Below are 25873 nucleotides of genomic sequence, written 5' to 3'. Positions count from 1 at the left end.
ACATACACATATATAGGTGTGAAAGTAGCAGAAACCTATGCTTGCGCTAATGAAATAATCAACACCCATATGGCTTCTCTGCTATAACACCTATAAGTGTGTATGTGTATAAATACATATAAGTGTGTGTGTATATATACCCCTATACAGAAGTTCAGATGGTTCGCCTGCCTCCAAAGACCCCCAAAAAATGCCCAAAAAAACGCCTGCTGCAAAAACACACCTGGGTGTTTTTGTAGCTGGCGTATTTTTGGGCATTTTTGGGCATCTTTGGAGGCAGGCATAACATCAGAACTTCTGTGTAGTGGTATATATACACACACACATGTATGTATATATACACATTGTAATGGAAATATTGAATTCTAGTGTTTTTTTTTACCTGAAATGGACATTATTCTGTTTATTAATATGAATAACAGTGAAATGCTGTGTGGACATTCTGATACTCAAAATGGGTGCCAATTCCTGTTCTACTGAGAACATATGTTTGCTAAGGGGGGAGGGGGTTGGTTTAAAATGTATTGACCAAGTAATTCCCCATCCTTTCCTTTCATCATCAAACCTAGCTGTGTGAACCATAAAAAGGAAGACAATTAACACCCTTTAAGATGCTGACCATCTGTTTTTTTTTACTATATAGTAAAGGTGACCATAAATGGTAATTGAACCTTTTTGGGTTTAGGTGTAGGAAGTCCTTGACCATACATGGTATGCAAAGGGAGGGGGTCTTCCCCTGAGAGGGGGTAGATATAAGCCTAAGCTGGGGGTCTCATTCCTCCTCTATTGCATTTGAAGGCTGACTAGGACACAAGATGGTAACGTAGAAATTCTGTGTGTGTGGGGTAATCTATATCTGGTCATGTATCCTTTGTCTCGTGTATGGTTCTGTGTAACTTTGTCCATTTGCAACACTATTTGTAAAGATCACTGTTTCTTAAGATCTTATCATCTATGTCATAATTGATTCATCTAAAGTTTATTTTCTGTAAAATAAATATGATCTTTATTTTTAGCAGTTATCATTCATTACTTATTTTAATGGTAGTAGCTTCAACAACATTGGCTAGATTTTTGTATAGAAAAAGGTTATTGACTAATAAGTGGAAAAGAGAGGGGACTAGGAAATTTTCCTTAACAAATGGTGCCTCGTGTGAGGAGTTTGTTGAGACAGAGTTGATCTATTAAGTGCTAATTGTCTTTGTTTTACTCATCTCTGTCTCAAAATTAGCAAGCTCTTAAAAGAACTTTCATTTTTTTTGCCTTTCTTTTTCTCCTATTGTCTGTACTAATACCTTGATGAGACTGATATGAACAGTATAATTAAAATAAAATTGTACTGAGAGTGAATGAGAAAACATCCTAACTGCTAAGTTGCGCCTCATTGCAGGAGGGTGCAAGGGTGAATGATAAGGGTTCAGATTGGGACTCTTGGAGGCAGTGGCTATACAATCGGTGTTTTTCTGCTAAAAAGTAGTTTCAGTTGAGCCTTGAAAGAGATTTTGGTCAAGACGCTTCCCAATCTTTGTGATTGAAACGCAACTGTGGGCCGAAGTCGCACTGAATATTCTTGATGTGTATGAAACTATCTTTCTTTGTAATCTACTAATTGGGGATTGTAAGCTTTGTAATTAGACCTGTGAACACTGTTTATATTATAACTGCCTCAAATAATTTTGCAAATATTCGTGCCCTTATTAACTGCCTTCTGTACTCCAAGCACTCAAAGGGCTCTGATCATCCAAGTTTGTGCTAATCTTTCTTGAGATAACAGAAGTAATAGTCATTGGTTTTTTTTTAGAATACTTTGGAAAAGTCCACGGGGGGGGGGGGATTTGAACTCGCAGGAAGTTCAGGAATCTCCAGGCTAACTTTAAAGGACTATAGTCAGCATAGGAAAAATTCTATATTGACAAGTAGTGAAAAAGGCAGCAACGGTGACAGGGGCGGTACCTGTCAACTCAATCATTGGCCAGAGATTAGCTACCTCTGGGGGGCAACCGCTTAAGTTGGGAAATCAATTTCAGGGTCCATAATCCGTAAGGATGGGTAATAAAATCGCTTCAAAGAGGGCGTCTAACCGTGGTGAACCCTACCACTTGACCCCAAAGGAAGAGATGATTTATAAATATGGGCCTTGGGTTGTGAAATATATTCAAGATTGGGATCGCTGGACTGGGAAGAAGTATTCTAAAAGAGGGACTTTTAAGCCTAAAGCCTGGGAGGCCTTGTGGTATAGTCACCACAGGAAGATGATACGCCCAAATGAAAGAGATGCTTGGAGTGCATGGATGGTAGAATCCATGAATAGGGCTAATGATGTGAATATTTTTACTGTCAGAATTAAGGCGAAAACACACCAAATGCCGCTAAGGATTAGAGAAAAGCAGGAGGAGCTACTAGAGCCAAATCCCCAGAGTAGTGAGAGTGATGAACAGGGAGAAGATGCAGAATTGTCAGGATTGGAGCCTTATGCAATCACCCAGGCCTTATTAGCAAAGTACTCAAAAATTGATCCAAACTGGAGAGATAAGCCCCTCTCCTCTTTGTTGTCACTTGCAACTGCTATTGAAAGAAATATAGCTGATTGGGAGTCACTGAAACCTCAAAGGATCTGCATTGTCACTGATCAATTGAACAGTGCAGATCATGGCCTAAAACCAAAAAGGAAGCCTGTCTGCTTCAACTGCAACAGACCAGGACACTTCAAGAGGGAGTGTAGAGCTCCAAGACAAATTAGGCCACCACGACCTAAAAGGGAATCTGTAAGAGGAATCTCTAAGTGATGTGGAGAGCTCCCGGTGTTACCTGTAATCTCAACAAATGAGAAAGGAAGTGCTTATGTACAAATGCCATTAAATAATCAGACCCTAAATTTTTAGTAGACACCGGGCCAGCTCGTTCAGTTTTGAAATCCAGTGAGGTAAATCTTCACATTCAAAATACAATTAGGGGAGTTGGTATAGGGGGCACATCATATCCCCCTACTGGAAACCACTCCCACAAAAGTTTGAATTGGACCCTTTCAAACTGAAGCCTTCCTGCTCTTGAGCGATTCAGTTCCTTGCAATTTGCTAGGAAAAGATTTGCTCTCCCAAATGAAAGCACAAATACAATTTACTGAGGATGGAGTGGAAATAAATATCCCTTCAGATCCTGACCAGCACCAAATGGTAGAAACAGCATAATCGCCTTATGTAAATTGGAACCAGACACAAGTTTTGCAGAGAGCTTGCCCAGTGATTCATCCAAAAGCATGAATCTAAAGAGGAGAACACTGGAATTATGATCCACTGCCCCCTTGTTAAGATAAAACTAGAACCAGATAGGGGGCGTGGCCGGATGAGGAACATGGCGAACGTCTAGGAGAAGAGCTCCGCCGGCTCCTTGCAATAATCCACCGCAATCCTCTCTCTATCCCCTCTCTAGAGGAGAATCCGCCACTCACATCAACTACCCTAACCCCTGGGGACCAGATAAACCTAAAATTTACAGCGAAAAAGCCGCCGAACACAGCCATCCAGCCGCGGCCTACTCGCAGGAAAAGCCTCGGCCTTTCCTAAAGCAGTATCCGGCCGCATCCGCTCTCCATCCCCTCTCCAGAGGACAATCTACCCTCAATACCGCCCACCCTATCACCCAGGGGACCTGATCAGTAAAAATTTGCAGAGTAGGCTGGAAGCGGACTGGAGAGGAGCGCCGCCGATCGCATAGCTAATCCGTGGCAATCCTCTCTAAATACGGACCTGAGCAGCGCATCTTTGCCCCATCCAGCCTCTCAGGACCCTGGGGGACACGATCATCCAATTATTTTCAAAATCGAGCCACCGGGAGCAGATTTACAATCGCGGCCTAGTTAGGCCTAAGAGGCAATCCACCATAATCTTGCTGCCGGACATCATCCTGAGCCCCATCACTCACCCCAGCTGCCCTATGGGAGCATAGGTATCGGCCGATGCCTATATTTTGCGGGGTTGATTACAAAAAAGGGGTTTGAGCAGGATCGGCAAGAGAGGAGCATCGCCTACCTTACTCCCCAATCTGCAGCCATCCGGCTCCCAGGATCACCTGGGTGGAGAGTCGGTGTACCCACAGCTAATCTGATCCTCCCTGGAACCTTCATCCTGCTTTTTGGTCCGAAATACACGCTGCAGGGAGGCAGACAGGTTTGAGGCCTAGCAGACACTGCATCCAGGACTTTTCCTAAAGGGACGATCCATATATCACGGTGGACTGGGTAGGCACTGAATTCTTCACTTTTTGCCATCCTTCACTTGCTCAAGCCCAGCCTATCCTGCTTTCTGCCTCAGCTACAATCTATCCTAAACAGCGGATCCCTCTCTCCTCAATCCACCTTTACAATTTGCCTTCCTGATCTCATTCAATATCATTTCTGAGCAAGCAGAAATTCTGACAAGCTTCACCCTGAGAGATCATAACGTCCTCACAGACTTATCTATGCCTCTAAATTGCATTCCAAATTAATGAATTACAGTCGATGAAACATTTAAGTGATATCTTCTCAGTGCGCATGCGCGGAGCAGCGGAGATGGCCGCTTAGCTCCGAGGCTCCGTCTCGCCCCAGACCATCCGGCCCCATACAGCCACATTGAGCAGCGCAGCCGACACAGGACCCCACCATCCAACTCGGGGCACACCAAGGATCAGTTCTATGGCCTCGGGGACGGTCCGCAGGGATCTCTCCCGCAACCCGGGCTTCGGAGCGGAGGCTCCAGGCCTACACAAGATGGCGCCGCCCGCGCCGGAGGATCAAGATCCCGGGACAGAGGGGATGGAGGACAGCGACGGAGGGGGTCTCCCAACCCCCCATGCACTCCCGGAAGGCGCAGTGAGTACCAGCATCATCGCGGTCCCATCCCCTACCTCCACAGAGTCGCTCATCAGGCACACCTTAGGGGATTTACTCCACACCCCAGTCCGAGGCCTACAGTGCAGCCCCTCAGTATCCAACCTCTCTGAGCTTACTCCCCCTGCTCACTCTTTGGACTTTCATGCTATGATGTCGGCCTTCTCTAAGATGCTGTCTGATGGCTTAGCGCAGACAGCAAGCCAAATCACACACACCATTCAAGCAGACCTACAAAACCTGGGTTCCAGAATTGAAATCATGGAGTCCAAGATGGACCAAACAGTCTCCAGGACGAACCAAAACACTGACCGCATTCAGGACCTAACAGATCGCCTGGAAACCGCCATTTCCAAAATTGATGACCTTGAAAATCGCTCACGGCGTTACAACTTTCGCATTAGAGGATTGCCTGAAGCAGTTCGGGATGTCCATGACGCTGTCCAAGGATTTATTGCCTCCCTGATTCCCAACATCCCAGCACATAGGCTGGAGTTAGACAGGGCACACAGGGCCCTTCAAGCACCCCGGAAGGATAATCTCCCCAGGGACATTGTGGTAAAGCCACACTTTTATAAAGTGAAGGAAGAAGTCATGCGACTGGCCAGGTCCTCTGATCGTCTGGAAATTCAAGGACACCCGGTCCAAATATTCGCGGACTTATCGCCCCTGACGATCCAGAAAAGGCGTTCTCTTAAACCGCTTCTACATGCTTTAACCCAAAAGGCAATCAAGTACTGGTGGTCGTTCCCATTTCGTCTTTCTTTCGCCTACAAGAGTAAGACACTTGGTTTCTCTAGCTTTCAGGAAGGCGAAAAACTCCTTCTACAATTGGGCATCATCTCCCTGGAACTTTCACGTTCTACATCCCCGGCTCCAGCTGGCCCATCCAAAAGGCCTTCTCCAGCCAGCCCCATTGCCCAGGCGTGGGTGAAGAAGCAATCTAAGCGATCCAAGGACTCGCATGTCACCTGAACTGCTTTCCAGCCCCTTTTTTTTGTGTTCCAAATTTTTCTTCCACCTCCTCTCTCTGAGAAATGTTTTCATTTTTTTTTTTCTCAGATAGGGGACTCCTTGGACTCTTTTTTGAACTCTGTTCCCGGTTAATTTCAGGCCTGGGATCAGGCCGGGTGTGTTAAGTTGGTTAAATTCTTGCTATCTGTTGCTATTTTTTTTTTTTTTTTTACAGGTTGGCCGTACATTGAAATCTTGCTGTACGGCTCTTTTCTTGCTCGATATCCCCCATACCTCATCCTTGCGGTGGGAGTCACATTTTTGCTTTGGGGGGTTGGTGGACGACCTAGGGGTCGCATGGTTTTGTTGGCTGACGCCCGTTGGGTTGGTATAGCCTCTGCCCGGGTCCTTCCACCACCTCCCAGAGGAAGTAGAGGGATTCATCACTCCTTGATTCATCATCCGGAATGACATACATGTTTGGAGGGTGGGGGGTTTGGGTCGGATGGTTGGCCCTGGTTCTCACCACAATGTTGTATTTAAGTTTATGTTCGTTATCATAGCATTTGGGTTGGGGCCGGGTAGGTCTGGGGCGCGAGCTTTGCGCCTCCCTCTGACCCCGTCCAGTGTAATATGCCCTGGGCGGCGTCAGACGTCTGTCTGCAACTTTCGCGGACAGGTAACTTTTGCTTGTCTCATGGTCTGGGCCTAGGCGGGCCTGGCCCGGACCTAGGGGGGGAGGGGGCTCCCCTGGCTTACATGCCTCAGGGGCCTCTGGGTTGGTCTTCCTCTTCCCCGTCTCTTTCTCTTCTTCTTTGCCTTTCTCTCTCTTATCTGTCTGCTTTCTCTTCAGATGCTGGAGTGGACTCTGTCTCCTCTTCAGACGGTGGGTGGACTGCTGTGATGGTGCTCCGGTTCCTCCGACTTCCCGAACTCCTCGGAACTTCAGGTGGGTCCTTCATTGGCGTTATAGCTCCTCTCTGGATTTATGGCGGTTAGTAAACCATCTCTGGCTCCTCTAAAAATTGCATCGCACAATGTTCAGGGGATGAATTCCCCAGTTAAGAGACGGAAATATTTTCAACATGCACACTCCCAAAAATTTGAAGTGCTCCTGCTCCAGGAAACCCACTTCCCTGATACTTATTTGCCTAAATTCATACACTCCAAATTTCCACAGTTCTTCCTGGCTAACGCAGCTAATAAGACAAAAGGGGTTGGCATTTTCTTTTCTAAACACTTGGGCTTCTCCCCCACATCAGAAGTTAGAGACCCGGAAGGGAGATACATTCTGGTGTCAGGGACAATGGAGGGGATTTCCTACACGTTTGTGTCCTACTATGCCCCCAATCAGGGACAGGCTAGGTTTTTCACCAGAATGTGGGCGAAGCTTGAACCGTATTTAACGGGTACCTTGATAGTTGGGGGTGACTCCAACACGTCATTGGATAAGATGTTGGACAAGTCCAGCCCTAGGCGCCCTAGGGTCTTGGGGCCACCCAAACGTGGTCTCACCATCGCTAAGCAACTTAACTCACTGGGTCTGATAGACATATGGCGGGAACTCAACCCTTCCTCCAGGGAATACACACATTTCTCTGCCCCTCATGGCACATTTGCCAGGATTGACCACATTTTCTTGTCATCGGCTGAGGTCCCTCTGGCCATTAAAGCGAATATTAGGGAATCACCTCTTTCGGATCACTCCGTGGTCATCTTGGACCTCCTGTCCCCTAGATCACGGGATGGGGTGCGCAGGTGGCGTCTGAACGAATCTTTGCTCAGTAATCCCTCTCTCTGCAATATGCTGGAAAAAGACATTACTGAATACTTTCATTTGAACGCTCAAAGCGGGGTCTCACCAGAAACCGTGTGGGCTGCTCATAAGGCTGTCATGCGGGGTAAGCTTATCCAGCTGGCGGCGAAACTTAAGCGGGAAAATCAAATTGATATAGCTAAACTGGAGAAGGAATTCCGGGAAGTGTCTAGGGCACATAAGAAAAAACCAACTCTAGCGTCGCGACAGTGTTTGGAAGCGGGTCGTCTGGCCCTGAACATGGCTCTTACCACCCGGGCAGAGAAAAGTTTACGTTGGTCCTCTGCACAGTTCTATTACCAAACCGACAAAATAGGACCCCGGCTAGCTGCTAAACCTTCCCCCAGGCCCAGATCCTATGCTTTTCTCAAAATTAAGACTTCGGATGGATCCATGACTCAGAACCCACAAAAAATTATGACCGCTTTTTACAAATTCTACTCTCAGTTGTACACTCCTAGTGAGGGAGCGACCATCCAGGGCAGGACGGCCTTCCTGGATGGCCTGGCATTACCTAGTATTTCCGAGGCTCATATGAAATCCATGGAATCCCCCATCTCGGAGCTAGAAATCTTAGAGGTAATTAAGCATTTGAAAAAAGGTTCGGCCCCCGGGCCTGATGGGTTTTCCTCGGGTTATTATAAAGCGTTTGGTCCAGTGCTTGCCCCGCATTTGGCGCGTTTTTTTAATTCCCTTAGGCAGGGACAGCAATTAGAGGCTTCGGCCAATACCGCATACATTTCGGTTATCCCGAAGCCGGGCAAGGATACTTCTGACGTTAAAAATTATAGACCAATCTCACTGATTAATAACGATTTAAAAATTATGACGAAAATATTGGCCAATAGGTTGGCGGATTTTATAGGCCGCTATATTCACAAAGATCAGGTGGGGTTCATGCCGGGGAGGCAGGGACCTGACCAGATCCGAAGGGCTGTGGACATCATTTCTCTTCTGGGGGCCCCCTGGGATGGAGGGAGACCCCAACAGGGTTTCCTCCTTTCCTTGGACCTCCAGAAGGCCTTTGACACGGTTGAATGGCCATATGTGTTTGATGTCTTGAGCAGGTGGGGTTTTGGCCCCTCTTTCCTAAACACCTTAAGAGCCCTCTACTCTTCTCCTATTGCGCACGTGAAACTGCAGGGCCACTATTCGGACGCGTTTCCGATACACAGGGGGACCAGACAGGGCTGTCCACTGTCCCCCCTCATTTTTGCGGTGGCCATCGAAACGCTGGCTATAGCAATCAGAAGCCATCCTGATATTAAAGGGATTTTGTGCGGGGGTAGAGAACACAAGTGCGCATTGTTCGCTGATGACCTTCTTCTTTTCCTCTCGAGACCGCTCATTACTAGTCCCAATCTTCTCAGACTGTTGGATGAGTTTGGGAAAATCTCAGGCCTCCAGGTAAATCTCTCTAAGTCAATAGCCTTGAACGTGAGTCTCCCGCAATCAATGTTGCAGACCCTCCGGGAAAATTTTCCGTTCTCCTGGGCCACCACCTCTATCCCGTACCTGGGGGTCAATTTGACCGCCTCCATCTCCTCTTTGTACCAAGCCAACTACCCGCCTCTGTTCGCTAAATTGTCTACCGATATGGAACTTTGGGCCAGAGGGAACATTTCCTGGTTGGGAAGAGTTCATTCTGTTAAAATGAACCTTCTCCCCAGGATATTGTACCTTTTTAGATCACTCCCGATACAGGTAACTAAAGGGAAATTGCAGAGTCTTCAATCCAAGATGGTTCAGTTTATTTGGGGCACCAGAGGTCCCCGACTCCCGCGGAGGGTCCTCTTCAGAAGCCGCTTACAGGGGGGCCTAGGGGTCCCCCTGCTTTGGAGATACTACCAGGCAGCCCAACTGGCACAATTCTCGGTGGTATATGCTATGGGGGGCAGACCGGATTGGGTTGATATGGAACGACAATCGGTCCCTAATCACACCATAGATTACTTGGTTTGGGCTCCTCCAAGTAGGAGACCTCCTGTATTGGCACCTTCCCTCTCTCACTCATTAGCGCTGTGCGATAGACTATATACACATCCTACACTTATCTCGGCTCACAAACCCCTGACACATATTTTTAACAATCCGGACTTTGTTCCGGGACTAAACATAAGGGCTTTTCGATGGTGGACCAACAAGGGACTATTCAGGATAGGACACTTCCTCTCACCTCAGGGCCCCTTGTCAGTCGCACACTGTATGAGTAAGCTTGATATGCCTTCCTCAGAAAAATTTAGGTTGCACCAGATTAGACATTTCCTATCATCTATGGTCGCAGGTTCAGATGTTGAACCCCGGGCCACTTCATATGAATGCTGGTGTGCACAAGCTCAAGTCCAGAGGGGAGGTATTTCGTTGATTTACAGGGCTTTGATCGACTCACCTGACAAGCCCGGTTACGCCCTTTCCTGGGAAAGGGATCTGGAGCTATCGTGGGAACCGGACACCTGGAACTCCATTTTCCGGAGGGCTTTTAAAGGTATCTTGAATATATCTCTAGTTGAAGCTAATGTTAAGATTATTACGCGTTGGTACCTTGTTCCCACCCGTCTAGCCAGAATGTACCCGGGGACTGATCCTCTTTGCTTTCGCGAGTGCGGACATCAGGGTTCCTTGCTCCATATTTGGTGGGAATGCCCGCGTATCCGTAGTTTTTGGAATAAATTGTTTAGTCTGATCCGCAAAGTTACCGGGCTTCCGGCTCCCAGGACCCCGGAAGTAGCACTGCTTCTTGGCTCTGGAGTAAAAGGGCCCAGAACCAGTTTGAAGCTCATGCATTTCATGTTGTTGGGGGGGAAGCTTACCTTGGCTCGGGCTTGGAAGTCCCCCTCGGTCTCAATGGGGGCGACTAAACGCAAAATCTCTTGGATCATGACCCAGGAGAAGATGGTCAGCATCTTCCGTGACAAGCAAGCGGAATTTGAAGCAGTATGGGAACCCTGGCGTCTGTACATCTCACCTCCCTCATCCTAATTGTCTGTGTTTTGTATTTTCTCCACCCGATCCCTTCTTGCATCCACTCCAGCATCTCCATCCTTTCTCCTATCCCCTTTCTCTTCTTGTGTTCTTTCCTTCTTTTCCTTTCCTTTTCTTCCTTTCGGATATTCCATACTTCCTCCTTTCTTGTGGCTTATAGGGTATCTACCTCTCTCAGGACCTATATCTTCAGAGGGTGATTATATGCAACCCCAGTTCATAAGATTCAGGGGGGGGGGTTCCCCTTCCTGGTTTACAGAGGGCATTTGTAACTTACATGGAGGTCCACGGTTATATTTTTCTGTGCTTTGCTTGCGGGCTGGGATTCTGTTCTGATTCTCAGACGTTTTAGTAATACTGTTTTAGTAACCATGCCTATCTCGTATTGCATTGTTGCCATTGTTATCATTACAAAGTCCCTTTCCGAGAGGGCTCTGTATATGACACATTGTATACCTTTCTTATGCAATATTTCCTGAGATTGTATGTTATTAATCTACATATGTCTTACAAAATAAAAAACTTTTGCAAGTAAAACTAGAACCAGATGCTATCCTCCCTAGGTTACCTCAATATCCATTGAAATTGGCTCAATTGGAGGGAATTAGAGCATATTGGTGAAAGTGAGTTCACCAGCTAATACCCCATTGTACCCTGTGAAGAAAAAAAAAAAAAAAGACATTTAAGGTTAAAGCATGGGAGGAGCTGTGGTATGCTCATCATAAAAAGATGACACGCCCAAATGAAAGAGATGCTTGGAGTATATGGATGCTAGAATCATTGAACAGGGCAGAGGAAGTGAATGCTTTTGCTTTGGGATTAAAGGAGAAATCTTTCCAAGCAACACTTCAAAGTAGGGACAAGCAGAAACTGTCCAACAAGTCACAACCCCAAAGTTGTGGCAGTTATGAACAGGGGGAATAGTAAGCGAGCGGGAAAGACTCCGCTGATCTTTGCAGCTAGGTGGATAAGTAGACAGTATGAACATTTGAAATTGCAAAACGCATCCCTAAAAGAAGCTCTAGATATAGCCAAAAGTAACATCAGTACTTTAGAAGGTTCTAAGTCAAATTCTGATGCTAGCTACCTTCACCTAGTAATAGAAAACAAGAGATTACAGGAAGAAGTTCATCAGCTGGTAAAAAGACTGAAGGATGCAGAAAATGAAGTAAAATCATTATCTGTCAGCTGCCAGGAGCAGCTTGCTCAGTCTTCAAAAAGAGTGGATAACAAAGCAACTGATTTGGTTATGTCCGAATTCAGTGGAACATCCACACCTAATGTACGTACCAACAGGGATAAATCCATGGAAGGTAGGAGTTCTCACAAAATTGCCCCTATATCTTGTAAAGTATTTGAAAAAGCGTCTAATCCAGTTGGAACCTTTCCTGTCGTAGCCATCGAACATTCTCAGTCATCTAAAACAAAGCCTTATGTTAAGAGACGCTGTACAACTTTAGATAGGATAAAATGTTATGCATGTGGACTATTTGGCCACATAGCTCGATTCTGTCTATCACGTCCCATTGAAAACGTAGTGAAACAAAATCTATACAGGACAACGAGACGTGATTTTGAAGTGTACGCCGCGCGCTTTGCAACATGGCCTAGGTGTAATAAGTATGAACAGCCTAGATCATGGGTCCCATTCCAAAATCCTAAATTAGAGAATGCGTCCATACTGGATGAGAATGATGAAATGATTCGGGATGGGTCTTTGAAAGAATTTCAAACTTACAAAACAGATTTTAAGGAATTGAAAGGAAGACGTACAGGTTATTATAGAAAACATGCCGGTATTTGTGGTGTCTAGAGTTTGTCTTTAACATAGCTAATTGTGAGAGTAAGTTTGGTCTGTGAAATACATGAACTGTGTGTTGTGTGCTCTGAAGTTTGTTGTCACAGCTGCTGACAGCCCACGACCCCCCTCCTTTCTAGTCAGATCTGTCAGTGTATTGTCATGCAAATTGCCTGGTAATTCATTACAGTGAAAGGTGAGATCTCTAATAGTGAACTGAGATGTGTATTCACTAACATGTGTTTTGTTTTCCAGAGAGACAGTTCTAAAGAGTGTCATTGTGAGGTATTATGATTTGTGAAGATATGGTACCACCTAAATATTTTTTTAAGAGCTGCTCATTTTTGACCATGGTGAAAATTTTTTTTTGGGAATTAATGGTATACCTTAAACAAAATCCACGTGGTAATTAGTTTGAGCTCAACAATTTTTGGTTTTTGAAAAAGTGCACTGTTCCAAAACAACTTAGGAAAAATGTTTAAGTCTTTCTTTATGGAATGTAATGTATTGTATAATTGTGTGTTTCATATGCTAATTTTTTGTCACATGTACCTAATCATCAGTTTATTTTTAGGAGGAAGAAAAAATGTAATATTTATTTGTAGTTCTAAATTTATTGGTGTTTTATCCTTCAGATTCGATAATTGGGTTTCATGGCTTTCAGAACCAAAGGAGATCACAGCCTTCAGAGACACCTTTATATAAAATTAATTTTTCTTTTTTAGGTTTATTTAGATGGGTCTTCTGATGTCAGTCCATTTGGCTGTGCTTGGTTCTAGACCTTGTGTAGTGTATGTTCTGATCCGACATATGTAGAGCCCTGGTATTAATGAGTTTCTTTCCTAAACTGATAAGCAAAACCAACTAGTTTAAGTCTGCTATGCCATATTTCCACTGACAATATGATTGGTCATCCTCAGTCTTACTTAGGTTCTATAGATGAGAATTTGATTAGGACTGCAGTGGATAATTGTCACTCTAAATACCTATATTAGGTTGAAGAAGTGTTATGAATCTCTGGCAGTGTTACTGCATTTATTGGTAAGGGTATTTTGGAATTGTCCAGAGTTTGAATAGATCTGTTACAGATATGTTTGCTCTATGCCCAAAGATCAGTAACAGATGGTATTTGTAGCTCCATGGATCTAACTTGTAAGGATCTGCTGTTATACTTGTGTTTACGACTGGTTTACACCCTGCTGTTAATTGAATTAGTTACACACCAAGCCAGTCCTTTCTTTTCAAACTTAGCTCATTGCCTCGGGGGTAATGTAATTTTGTCTTCCTAGCAGTCTCTCTGTGTGTCCCCAAGTGTATTTCAAGGTTACTTCCTGCCGAGTGACACCATGCAACTATCTGCTCCTAAAGTTTTCTGTTTGTTTTTATGTGGCTTTTCGATATTGGTCGTTTGTGCCCAGTAGCAGAAGTTCCTTGAGCTGGAAATACACTATGCATTTTTTGTTTTTCAATCTCCTTTGGATTGTCCTTCAGATATGTAATACGAGGGCCTGCCTGCTTGCATACAATTTGAGAGTGTTTAGGTCTGACCTCGTATTGTATGGTTTTGGTGAATCTGAAGAGGCATAATACAGCAAATATGTATGTAAATTGTATGGTGTGTAGCCAGCTTTGGAATCTGTGCCTTTGCCTTTCCAAGGGTCCTCACATTCATTATACAGGTGGGCATGCTGTATTCTCCTCAGTTGGTGCCCATAGGTGTCCTTCCTGTCCTAGACTCCTTGTGTACCTTAACTAGTATTCTGTGTCCTGCATGCCAGTTAGACCAGCTCCCCAGTGCTGTACTATGCTCCTGCATTCCATGTCAGTCCTATCGGAATAGTGTACGCAGTTTATGTTGTATGGGTGAAGGATAACATTGTCTGATTACCGGATTGACAAACGGGTCACAAGGTGTGCAGCCTTTGTAAAGAATCAGGTGTACATGTTGGAAGGTTAATTTCAATCCGGATATTCAGACTATTCCCATAGTTCGGTTAAAGAGGGGTTTATTGGAGACTGCAGGAGCTGGGGGCATGGCACTGGGTGCTTTAAACACTATTGACCGGAAGGTACTCAGGAACACATTGGGGAGTCTGGAACTACATGTTGGTGAAGGGGTTAGGAAATCTCACTTACTCTGTCCAGCACCCAGGTACAATGAGAGGTGTTCCAGGACCCAGGAAAAGTGTTTGCCTCTTCCTCAGTGGGACAATTTCCACGTCGCAAAGACGGGCAGGTGGGGGTAGTATCCAGGTTTACTATGAGTCATATGGATTGGTGGATGACTCCGTTCCATGGCTGTCAAAACCAGATTTGCACTGTTCTCATCCCTAATTGCAGGGACTGAACATTGTGCGTATACCTTGGTCAATTTGGGTACTATCCTATCCGACTCTACAGTGTTACACCCCAGAGTCCATTATGTTCTGATGGTTTATGAGTCTGGACCACCTCAGATGATTGATGTTGACGGGTGCTAGAGAAAGGAAAGTGTTGTGTTATGTCAAAGGAAACCGGACAGAATCATGAGTCAGCAATACTGGAAAAGGAAGGGGTCATGTATCATAGATGCCGAGGTATTGTCCCAACCTGTCCTAAACAAAGTTAAAATTATTTGAGACCAGGGCACTGGTGCTGCTATCAAATGTCTAGTGATGCACTGTGTTCAGCATCAGGTTAAATTATACTCAGCGGGGTACACTACCTCGGGGATCTATTGCACATCTTCTCTTGTCCTTGGCATGGATATAGCAGGAACACCGGGACGTACCCCTATTACCCCAGAGAAAATACTTCATATCAAACATGACATCCCTTTACATCTGCAGAAACTTCCTTTGGGATTTGGGGCAGAGTTAAAAGTTTGGTAAGTTAAAAGTTTGGTAGTTAGACGTTGGGCAACAGGATTTGAATAGCGCCCGCAGTTTCTGCCATGCGTTAATAGAAGGGCCCTACTTAAGGGATTAATAATCCAAGGGGAGGCGGTTGTACAAAAAGATAATAGCTGCAGGGGGAAATGATCTGATGGAGTTGGCTGAGGTAAAGTTCTTGGTGGAAGCAGAGTAGGCTTCCCTGAATAAATTAGTTTTCAGGGATCACCTAGTGGTGGATGGGGAGTAGGAGCTGGCTGGACATACTGGAGTATGGGCTTCTATAGATTCTGGAGCAGTCCTGATAGTGAGCCTGGGAGGAGGTAACATGGGAGCTGGAAATCAGGATGCCTTAGGAGGAGCAGAGTGGATGATTTGGGTGATATCTTGAGATCAAAATAGATTAATCCAAATATCTCAGGTTAAGTTTTTTAATGGGCATACTGTATACAGTCCTAGGGCCACAGCTTTAGTGAACTCCACCCTGTTGCTGTCCTGATTTGGGTAACTATTAGGAGACCGATGTGGGGTATTGTGCGAATTTAAGAGAGGACCCTAGAACAACATACTGTATTTTTTATTTCTGTTTTTGTTCTTAGGGAGAAGCCTCTAAATTGGAGTCAGAAAGTGCAGTCAGGTTTATCTAAAGTCTAAAAAGTATTTATTTATTTTTATCAACCTTTTTACTCTCTCCTTAATATCTGTGTACCTGACCTGCAAATTCGTACCGCTGATCACTAGTGCGGGAGAGGAGTTGCCCTTTTTGTAAAGTAGTTGCTGCAACGCTTTTTGTTTTTTCTCCTTTTTCAGTGCAGTCAACAATAGATTTCAGGGCAACTATGTATTAGTGATTTTTTTTTTTCTTTTAATACAGATTCAATGCTCAGTAACTATCCCAAGTTGAAGGTGGTAAATAAAAACCTTAGTTGGAGCAGCATAAAATCTGTAGTTTTTATATTTTTTTTAATTTTTAATTTTTATATTTTTAATTTTTTTAATTTTTATTTGTATTATCCTTTCTGCTCATTTTTATTACTTATCTATCTTTGTTCCCTTCATCCCTTTTACTAATTTTTCATTACTTACCTATCTTTCTTCCCTTTCCTAGTTTAATATTCTAAGTTGTTCTTTTGATTTCTATCTTCTATTCTCTTAGATAATGTAACTAAGGCACCAGCCATATAATTATTTGTTGTGAATTATAACATTCTTCCCGACTCAGCTTCAAGAGTCCGGTGGGAACCCACAGAACCATATTTAACAACCAATGAAAAAAGAGTATCCCTATATATCCAGGTCTTATATTTTACATCCCTCGACCTGCCTACTGCTTTAACCTTAGCTTTACCTGTTAACATTAATAATCCTTAATGGCCACACAACTGCAACAATCTTGATCCCCCCATAACTGTATTCTGACATTCTTTTTTTCTTTTTGTATTCATGCACAACTGTCCGGAGGCCTTCCCTACCACCACCTGAAGAAGCAACAACTACCACCATGCCATAGCTTGAGACAAAGGTGCAAGACTGAACTTTCCTTAACCATGTTGAAAAGTGCCATCTCGCGGTCCGATCCAATCTTTGCAAACATCACACAGCATTCCCTTGTTATGGGGTTAAAAGATGCCAGGATCCCGCCATGGATGTTGGAGTTCCACTCTTCCAAGGCAGAGGAGTGAGTAAACATCGCTGTACATGCACTCATGGTCCAGATGTGAGTTCTCAGAGACACCAGGATTTCTATGACTTTTCAGTCTCAAGTTTATGTTGATGTGTTCATAAGAACAGATAAAGAGTTTTGTCATGTTCAAGAAAAGAAGTGGAGGCCGTAGTGGTGGTGGTGGGGGGGTTGGACCTTCTGGGCTGTTGTGGGTGGGTACAAAATTTTAAGTTCAAAGTTATGAACTTCAGGGGGATATGTATTGGAAATATTGAATTCTAGTGTTTTTTTTACCTGAAATGGACATTATTCTGTTTATTAATATGAATAACAGTGAAATGCTGTGTGGACATTCTGATACTCAAAATGGGTGCCAATTCCTGTTCTACTGAGAACATATGTTTGCTAAGGGGGAGGGGGGGGGTTTGGTTTAAAATGTATTGACCAAGTAATTCCCCATCCTTTCCTTTCATCATCAAACCTAGCTGAGTGAACCATAAAAAGGAAGACAATTAACATCCTTTAAGATGCTGACCATCTGTTTTTTTTGACTATATAGTAAAGGTGACCATAAATGGTAATTGAACCTTTTTGGGTTTAGGTGTAGGAAGTCCTTGACCATACATGGTATGCAAAGGGAGGGGGTCTTCCCCTGAGAGGGGGTAGATATAAGCCTAAGCTGGGGGTCTCATTCCTCCTCTATTGCATTTGAAGGCTGACTAGGACACAAGATGGTAACGTAGAAATTCTGTGTGTGTGGGGTAATCTATATCTGGTCATGTATCCTTTGTCTCGTGTATGATTCTGTGTAACTTTGTCCATTTGCAACACTATTTGTAAAGATCACTGTTTCTTAAGATCTTATCATCTATGTCATAATTGATTCATCTAAAGTTTATTTTCTGTAAAATAAATATGATCTTTATTTTTAGCAGTTATCATTCATTACTTATTTTAATGGTAGTAGCTTCAACAACATTGGCTAGATTTTTGTATAGAAAAAGGTTATTGACTAATAAGTGGAAAAGAGAGGGGACTAGGAAAATTTCCTTAACAACATACACACATATAGGTGTGAAAATAGCAGAAACTTATGCTTGCGCTAATGAAATAATTAACACCCATATGGCTTCTCTGCTATAACACCTATATGTGTGTATGTGTATAAATACATATAAGTGTGTGTGTATATATACCCCTATACAGAAGTTCAGATGTTTTGCTTGCCTCCAAAGACCCCAAAAAATGCCCAAAAAAAACGCCTGCTGCAAAAACACACCTGGGCGTTTTTGTAGCTGGCGTTTTTTTGGGCATTTTTTGGGCTTCTTTGGAGGCAGGCATAACATCAGAACTTCTGTGTAGGGGTATATATACACACACACATGTATGTATATATACACATACACACATATAGGTGTGAAAATAGCAGAAACCTATGCTTGCGCTAATGAAATAATTAACACCCATATGGCTTCTCTGCTATAACACCTATATGTGTGTATGTGTATAAATACATATAAGTGTGTGTGTGTGTATATATACCCCTATACAGAAGTTCAGATGTTTTGCCTGCCTCCAAAGACCCCAAAAAAATGCACAAAAAAATGCCTGCTGCAAAAACACAACTGGGCGTTTTTGTAGCTGGCGTTTTTGTAGGGGTATATATACACACACACACATGTATGTATATATACACATACACACATATAGGTGTGAAAGTAGCAGAAACCTATGCTTGTGCTAATGAAATAAGTAACACCCATATGGCTTCTCTGCTATATGTGTGTACAGTATGTGTATAAATACATATAAGTGTGTGTGTATATATACCCCTATACAGAAGTTCAGATGTTATGCCTGCCTCCAAAGACCCCCAAAAAAAGGCCCAAAAAAAATGCCTGCAATAACACACCTGGGCGTTTTTTTTTTGGCGCGGGTGTTTTTTTGGGCATTTTTTGGGGGTCTTTGGAGGCAGGCAAAACATCTGAAATTCTGTATAGGGGTATATATACACACACACACTTATATGTATTTATACACACACACACATATAGGTGTTATAGCAGAGTAGCCATATGGGTGTTAATTATTTAATTAGCGCAAGCATAGGTTTCTGCTACTTTCACACCTATATATGTGTATGTGTATATATACATACATGTGTGTGTGTATATATACCCCTACGAAAAAGTTCTGATGTTATGCCTGCCTCCAAAGACGCCCAAAAAATGCCCAAAAAAACGCCAGCTACAAAAACGCCCAGGTGTGTTTTTGCAGCAGGTGTTTTTTTGGGCATTTTTTTGGGTCTTTGGAGGCAGGCAAAACATCTGAACTTCTGTATAGGGGTATATATACACACACGCTTATATGTATTTATACACATACACACATATAGGTGTTATAGCAGAGAAGCCATATGGGTGTTAATTATTTCATTAGCGCAAGCATAGGTTTCTGCTACTTTCACACCTATATGTGTGTATGTGTATATATACATACATGTGTGTGTGTATATATACCCCTACACAGAAGTTCTGATGTTATGCCTGCCTCCAAAGACGCCCAAAAAATGCCCAAAAAAACGCCAGCTACAAAAACGCCCAGGTGTATTTTTGCAGCAGGCGTTTTTTTGGGCATTTTTTTGGAGTCTTTGGAGGCAGGCAAAACATCTGAACTTCTGTATAGGGGTATATATACACACACACTTATATGTATTTATACACATACACACATATAGGTGTTATAGCAGAGAAGCCATATGGGTGTAAATTATTTCATTAGCGCAAGCATAGGTTTCTGCTACTTTCACACCTATATATGTGTATGTGTATATATACATACATGTGTGTGTGTGTATATATACCCCTACACAGAAGTTCTGATGTTATGCCTGCCTCCAATAACCCCCAAAAAATGCCCAAAAAAACGCCAGCTACAAAACCGGCAAGGTGTGAAAATAGCGGAGCCATATGCCTGTTCTATTGCAATTCTAATACAAACAAACTTTTTTTTCTGGTTTTGGAAATGCTACAGAGCTGAAACTTCACAGGTACACTTTTTAAACCCCCCAGACACTAAATCCAAAGAAATCTCATTTTTTTTTCAATAATTTTTTCAATAATTGGCTCTCTATCAAAAATGACAATTTTTAAGAACTTTTTTCGTGTCATTAATAGTCCCTGGGGCATGGCCCAGAACACTAGGCACTTTTTAGAGGCATTTATTGGGTTTTAGGGCTTCAAAATTGTGTTTTTTGATTACCGAAGTTCGGGTCCCATTGATTTCAATGGGGTTCTGAAATCCGGGCCAAACTTTCGGGAAGTTTGGGTGTTCTGGTCGAACCAAACTTTTGAAAAGTTTGATCATCCCTATTTTCAGACACCAAACTTGTGCTGCATATATTTCTTAGGGGTGGTTTGGGTGGATATATACAGGTGCCTGACCAGTTTCACCACTTTGGGAATTCCATATTAGAATGGATGATTTCATCTCTAATATATTTATAGCCACCAGCAGACCCGGGGGTTATTATGAATTTGAACACAACAACAAACTCATCTTTCTGGTGCTAACCAGTTATATATGATTAAGGCAAATAAAGTGAAACAGTGTGATCCCACCTAGCAGCGCTCAAATTAAAGTGTAGACACAATATATGTGATCAAAATAAATACATACATATAAAACTAAATAGATACATGTGAAAAATAATCAGATACATGTGAAAAAATAATCACTGTGAACTATGAATCCAGTCCAAACAATAGTCCAGTGGAAAATAATCCAGTGAGAAAATTCAGGTGAAAAACCATATACTGTATTTTCTGGCATATAAGACTACTTTTGAACCTCAAAAAAATCCCCCAAAAATGGGGGGTCGTCTTATACGCCAAGTATAATATCTCCAAGGTAACCTAAGTATAAGTATTACCGGAAAATGAAAATTAGGGGGGCCGTCTAATACGCCCAGTCGTCTTATACGCCGGAAAATACGGTATATGTATAAAAATCCAATATGTAAAATATATGAAGAAAAGTGAAAGAATGGTGATAAAATGATGATCCAGTGAGATTCCAGTGTCAGCCGAACAGAAACACACCAAAAGTGTCCACCACCTCTGTGCTCCACTCCCCTCAGCTAGAACACTCACCCCCACTTATTGCCCTCCACTCTTATGGATCAGGCTGATCAAGCTTAAGTAAATCCACCACGGCACAGCATATGAGGAATATTGGGTCCTTGGTGACTAAAAAGCTCATCGGTAGTTAGCACTCGTATTCAGGGGTTGGTGGCGCTCTACTTGTCAGGACAGGAGGGAACTCTGCAATGCATTTTAAATATAATGTTCCCTTCCCTGAACCAGGGCTCCAAATGACAACTGTTGACCAGAATATATCCAGTGCAGTCTTTATGGCCCTTTAATGACATAGATGGAGGTGGAAGGCAGCCAGGCCAGGTACAGGTGTACAGGTGGATCATCATTTTATCACCATTCTTTCACTTTTCTTCATATATTTACCTGTTCACCTGACAGCTAAGAACGTTGTATTCTGTGGCTGGAGGTACATTAGGCATTGACAGGATAAATAAGTAAGTGTCGGCCATAAAAGGCCCCAAAAATTAGGCATTCAATGGACATGAAATGCCTTTTCTGCCTCTGTATTTACCAAAGACAAGGACCATTAATTGTTGTGGGTGGATGGCGGTCCGGCGGATATTTGTGGCCTGGCATGAGGAATTTAAATGAAACATGGTCTACTGGTCACATGTGTTGAATTCCTCAGAGATCCATGCCTCATTCATTTTTATAAATGTGAGGTAGTCAACAATGTCATGAGCTAGGCGAGTGTGCTTATTGGTCACGATTCCCCCTGATGCGCTGAACGTCCTTTTGGACAGGACAATGGACGGGGGGCAAGCCAACAGTTCCATTGCAAATTGGGCAAGCGTCTTCTTCTCCCGATGATGCTTCTCCCGATGACGTCAGCACGACGAAACATGTCGAGAGCGTAACCACATCACTTCCGCTGATTGATCTGGAGGCTTGGAACCCGCATCCGGCGGTTGAAACGCACGCCATTCCTGAGCGATCACCGCTAGAGAGGAAGTTGCGGCTCCTAAGCCATACGGATATACTTGAACTGAGCTATCTATGTGAGTACTTGTCTGATTATACTAAATAAAAGAGTTTTCAAAACGTTACTTCACTATTGGAAGCATCTTTTTCCTATATATGTCCTGGGATTGTTCTGGCTATTCCCTCCCCATTGGGATATCGATGCTGTAAGCCACCTTATATTGCTTTGGAGTGTGACCGGGTGTATTGGCACAAACCGGACAGAATCAGGGACCGGACCACCACTGTATGGGAGCAATCCCTATTTATCGACCTGCGGTTCACCCCTGTAGGGGTACTTAATTCTGGTAAGCGTGGGACCTAAGGAGAGGGAGAGCACCCTATTTCTCGCCCACTTACTTCACCCCGGGACACCCCAAAAAAGAGCACCTCAATTTTTTCTATGGACTTTGCACCCATATAAGACTGTATTGGACACCCCTTGTCACCAGCCTGTTTTTTGCACTTTTTATTAATTCTTGTATTTATACTTATACTTATTTATATATGCTATTTGGTTTTATTGAAGTTATATTTAATCACGGATATATTTATTCATCTTAATTTCGGATGGCCACCCAATTTATCACCATCAATCCACACACTTTGATTACAGTCGGATCAATTAATTTCTTTTTATAAGAGATTCATAATATTTATTAAGGGATCTCATCCATTGCACTTAGCACTTTTGGATTTGGATCTTTCACCCGATTTGGTTATAGATTTATAATTTGAGTGGTTTATCACTTATATTTCTTTTTTGGCACTTTGCACTTTCTTGCACCATAGCAAATATATATGGTTATACTGTTGTGTTGCTATGTATTGGAGATGATATGATTTTTATTTAAAATGCACTAATCACTTGGTTCTACAACAATCAACTTTATACATCTTATTAGATAACAAATAACCATTATTAGAAAAACTACTCTATATATCTGTTAGATACGCTGGCAGCGCCAATCACTTCCCCCTTTTTATACATATGGACAAGAGGGCTATTTAACATCTGAAATCATCAAAAAGCGTTACAGGATCCAGGTTGCCATAAGGTAACAGGGATCATATTTTTCTGGTAAGCTCACACTCTGGCCATCCCTGCATGAGTGCATGGGAGATACCCACCACCACTGTTCCCCTGCATGGTCGTGAATACCTCACTGGGATATTATATGACGTATATGCACTGGAGTTTGAGTGATAAATTGTAAGTTGCACTGGATTTTGAGTGATCAATTTTAAGCTGCACAGAGCACATAAGCACATTATTGATTGATGTGTATGCACTTTATTTTTATATTATTTGAGTATTTACACATATAAGATTGGTACATTATTACTTGAGTTGTAAAAGAGCACCTTCTTTGATTGATACACATGCACCTTTATATATTTTTTAAAAAGGACTGGCATCATAGTAAGGGAATCACCCCGTTTATGTCACTATAGCACTTTATTAATACACAGAGGTATAAATATGACTTACAAGCACATGTTTGTATGGTAAGATATGCGCTGCTTAATTGAGGGTAGCTTCAAGTTATTATTACATTGTCTCCCCAATTGGTGGATGTGTGGCAGCTGCAATCTTGATCTATTTCCATGCACATTTAATTTATTATCTAATTACTTGGCGCGAGTATTTTTAGCACTTTTCACATCTTCAAACCACCCTCTTCTTGCAGGTGCTGTCGGATTGCTACCCGCAACTGTCTGTTTGTGACTGGAAATTCCTCTGCCAGCGCACGCAAAAGCAAAATGCAGCATTTCTCGCAGCAAGGCCCGGAAGTGCTGCATTCTGATCGCCCTTTGTGATGGTGGTAACATTTCCACCATTTTTTGTTTGTACCGAGGGTCTAAGTACGTTGCCACCCAGTACTGGTCCCCACCCTTTATGCTTTTTATACGGGGGTCCCCCTTAAAACACTGGAGCATGAAGGCCCCAATTTGCACTAAACTGGATGCGGTGTAGTGGCCTGGCTCCAGCTCATCATCCAGGATAATCTGGTCCTCGTTCTCCTCCCCCATTCTCAGACAACACCAGGAATCCCAGACAGGTTTAAAGCATGCTCTTCTTGCTCCTCCTCATCCGCCCCGGCACCATCCTCCTCTGACTCCTCTTCAGACTCCTGTTGTTAACTTGCCTCAGATTGAGTAGCACCCCCTGGGAATTCATCCAATATTGCGACTTCGTCATCTTCCTGCTCCTGCTCCTTGATGGGCAGGTTGTGTCGCCGCTGAATTTCAGCAAGGCGAGCCATGGCTGTGTAAGATCTTCTGAAATGGCCCGAGATTTTCCTTGCCTGCAGTAAGATGTCCTGGACTCCAGGGTATTTGGCAACAAATCGCTGCACGACCATGTTCAGGACGTGTGCCATGCATGGCACGTGTGTTATTTTTCCCTGTTTAAGCGTGCTCTGCAGATTGGCACCGTTGTCACACACCACTTTACCAACTGTCAAATTGTGTGGTGTCAGCCACTGATCTGCCTTTGAACGCAGGACCAGTGTGGCTCTTGGCTTCCAGGCACAACAGACGCAGCACAGCATGGCAACATCTCCCCTGGCATGTGGAATAGGTTCTGGGGATCTTGGGTGGCGCAGCGGAAGAGACAGTAGCAGCGGATAAGGAGGAGTCAGCCGAGGATGAGAGGGAGGATGGAGTAGGAGGAGGAGAAGAAGAGGCAGACCTGCATGCAATCCGTGGCGGTAAAACCAAATCTGCTCGGGTGCCACGGTTTACATGCTTTATGGCCGTCAGAAGGTTCACCCAGTGGGCAGTAAAAGTAACCTTCCCTGCCCATGTTTGCTAGACCATGTGTCTGTGGTCAGATGTATCTTGGCACCGACACTGTGTGCCAGAGATACATTCACTTGCTGCTGAACATGGCCATACAGCTCTGGAATGCCCTTCTGCGAGAAATATTTCTTGCCTGGGACCTTCCATTAGGGTGTTCCAATGGCCACAAATTTATGAAAGGCCTCCGAGTCCACCAGTTGATATGGCAGTAGTTGGCGGGCTATGGTGGAGTGGAGAACAATTGTGAGGAGAGAGAAGAAGAGGCTGGACAGTGAGAGCTTGGAGTGTGGATTTGTGGGTTCTGACGGTGTTGCTCCCACTGGGCTCGGTGATGGAAGTTCAGGTGCCTTCTTAAGGTGGTCGTCCCTAGGTAAGTGTTGGGCTTACCGCGACTTATGCGTTGACTGCAAACGGCTGCTTATGGCAACACTGTTGTCAGCAGTGGACACATTAAAAAATGCCCACACTTAGGAGCCATGTGATGGCGTCCTGGGAGCGCCAGATGTGACTGTTTGATTTATCACACCAGTTCTACAAATAATTGGCCAGTACGTTTGGCACTGTGTGTAGCAGAGTTAATGCAGCAAAAGAGGCAATATTGTTGCAGGACACAAATACACTTATAAAAGTATACTCTGGTAACACCCCACTTCAATATGTGGTATTGGGGGGCCACTGGTCTATCACACCAGTTGTACAAAAAAATTTCCAGTGAGTTTGGCATTGTGTGTTGCAGAGTTAATGCAGCAAAAGAGGCATTATTGTTGCTGGACACAAATACACTTATAAAAGTATACTCTGATAACACCCCGCTTCAATATGTGGTATTGGGGGGCCACTAGTCTATGACACCAGTTGTACAAAAAATTGGCCAGTACGTTTGGCACTGTGTGTAGCAGAGTTAATGCAGCAAAAGAGGCAATATTGTTGCAGGACACAAATACACTTATAAAAGTATACTCTGATAACACCCCGCTTCAATATGTGGTATTGGGTGGGCA

Source organism: Pelophylax lessonae, assembly GCF_965119305.1.
Source record: "Pelophylax lessonae genome assembly, chromosome: 4".
In the NCBI taxonomy this organism is placed as follows: domain Eukaryota; kingdom Metazoa; phylum Chordata; class Amphibia; order Anura; family Ranidae; genus Pelophylax; species Pelophylax lessonae.
The sequence above is the reverse complement of the archived record's forward strand: the minus strand, read 5'-3'. Positions refer to the sequence as shown.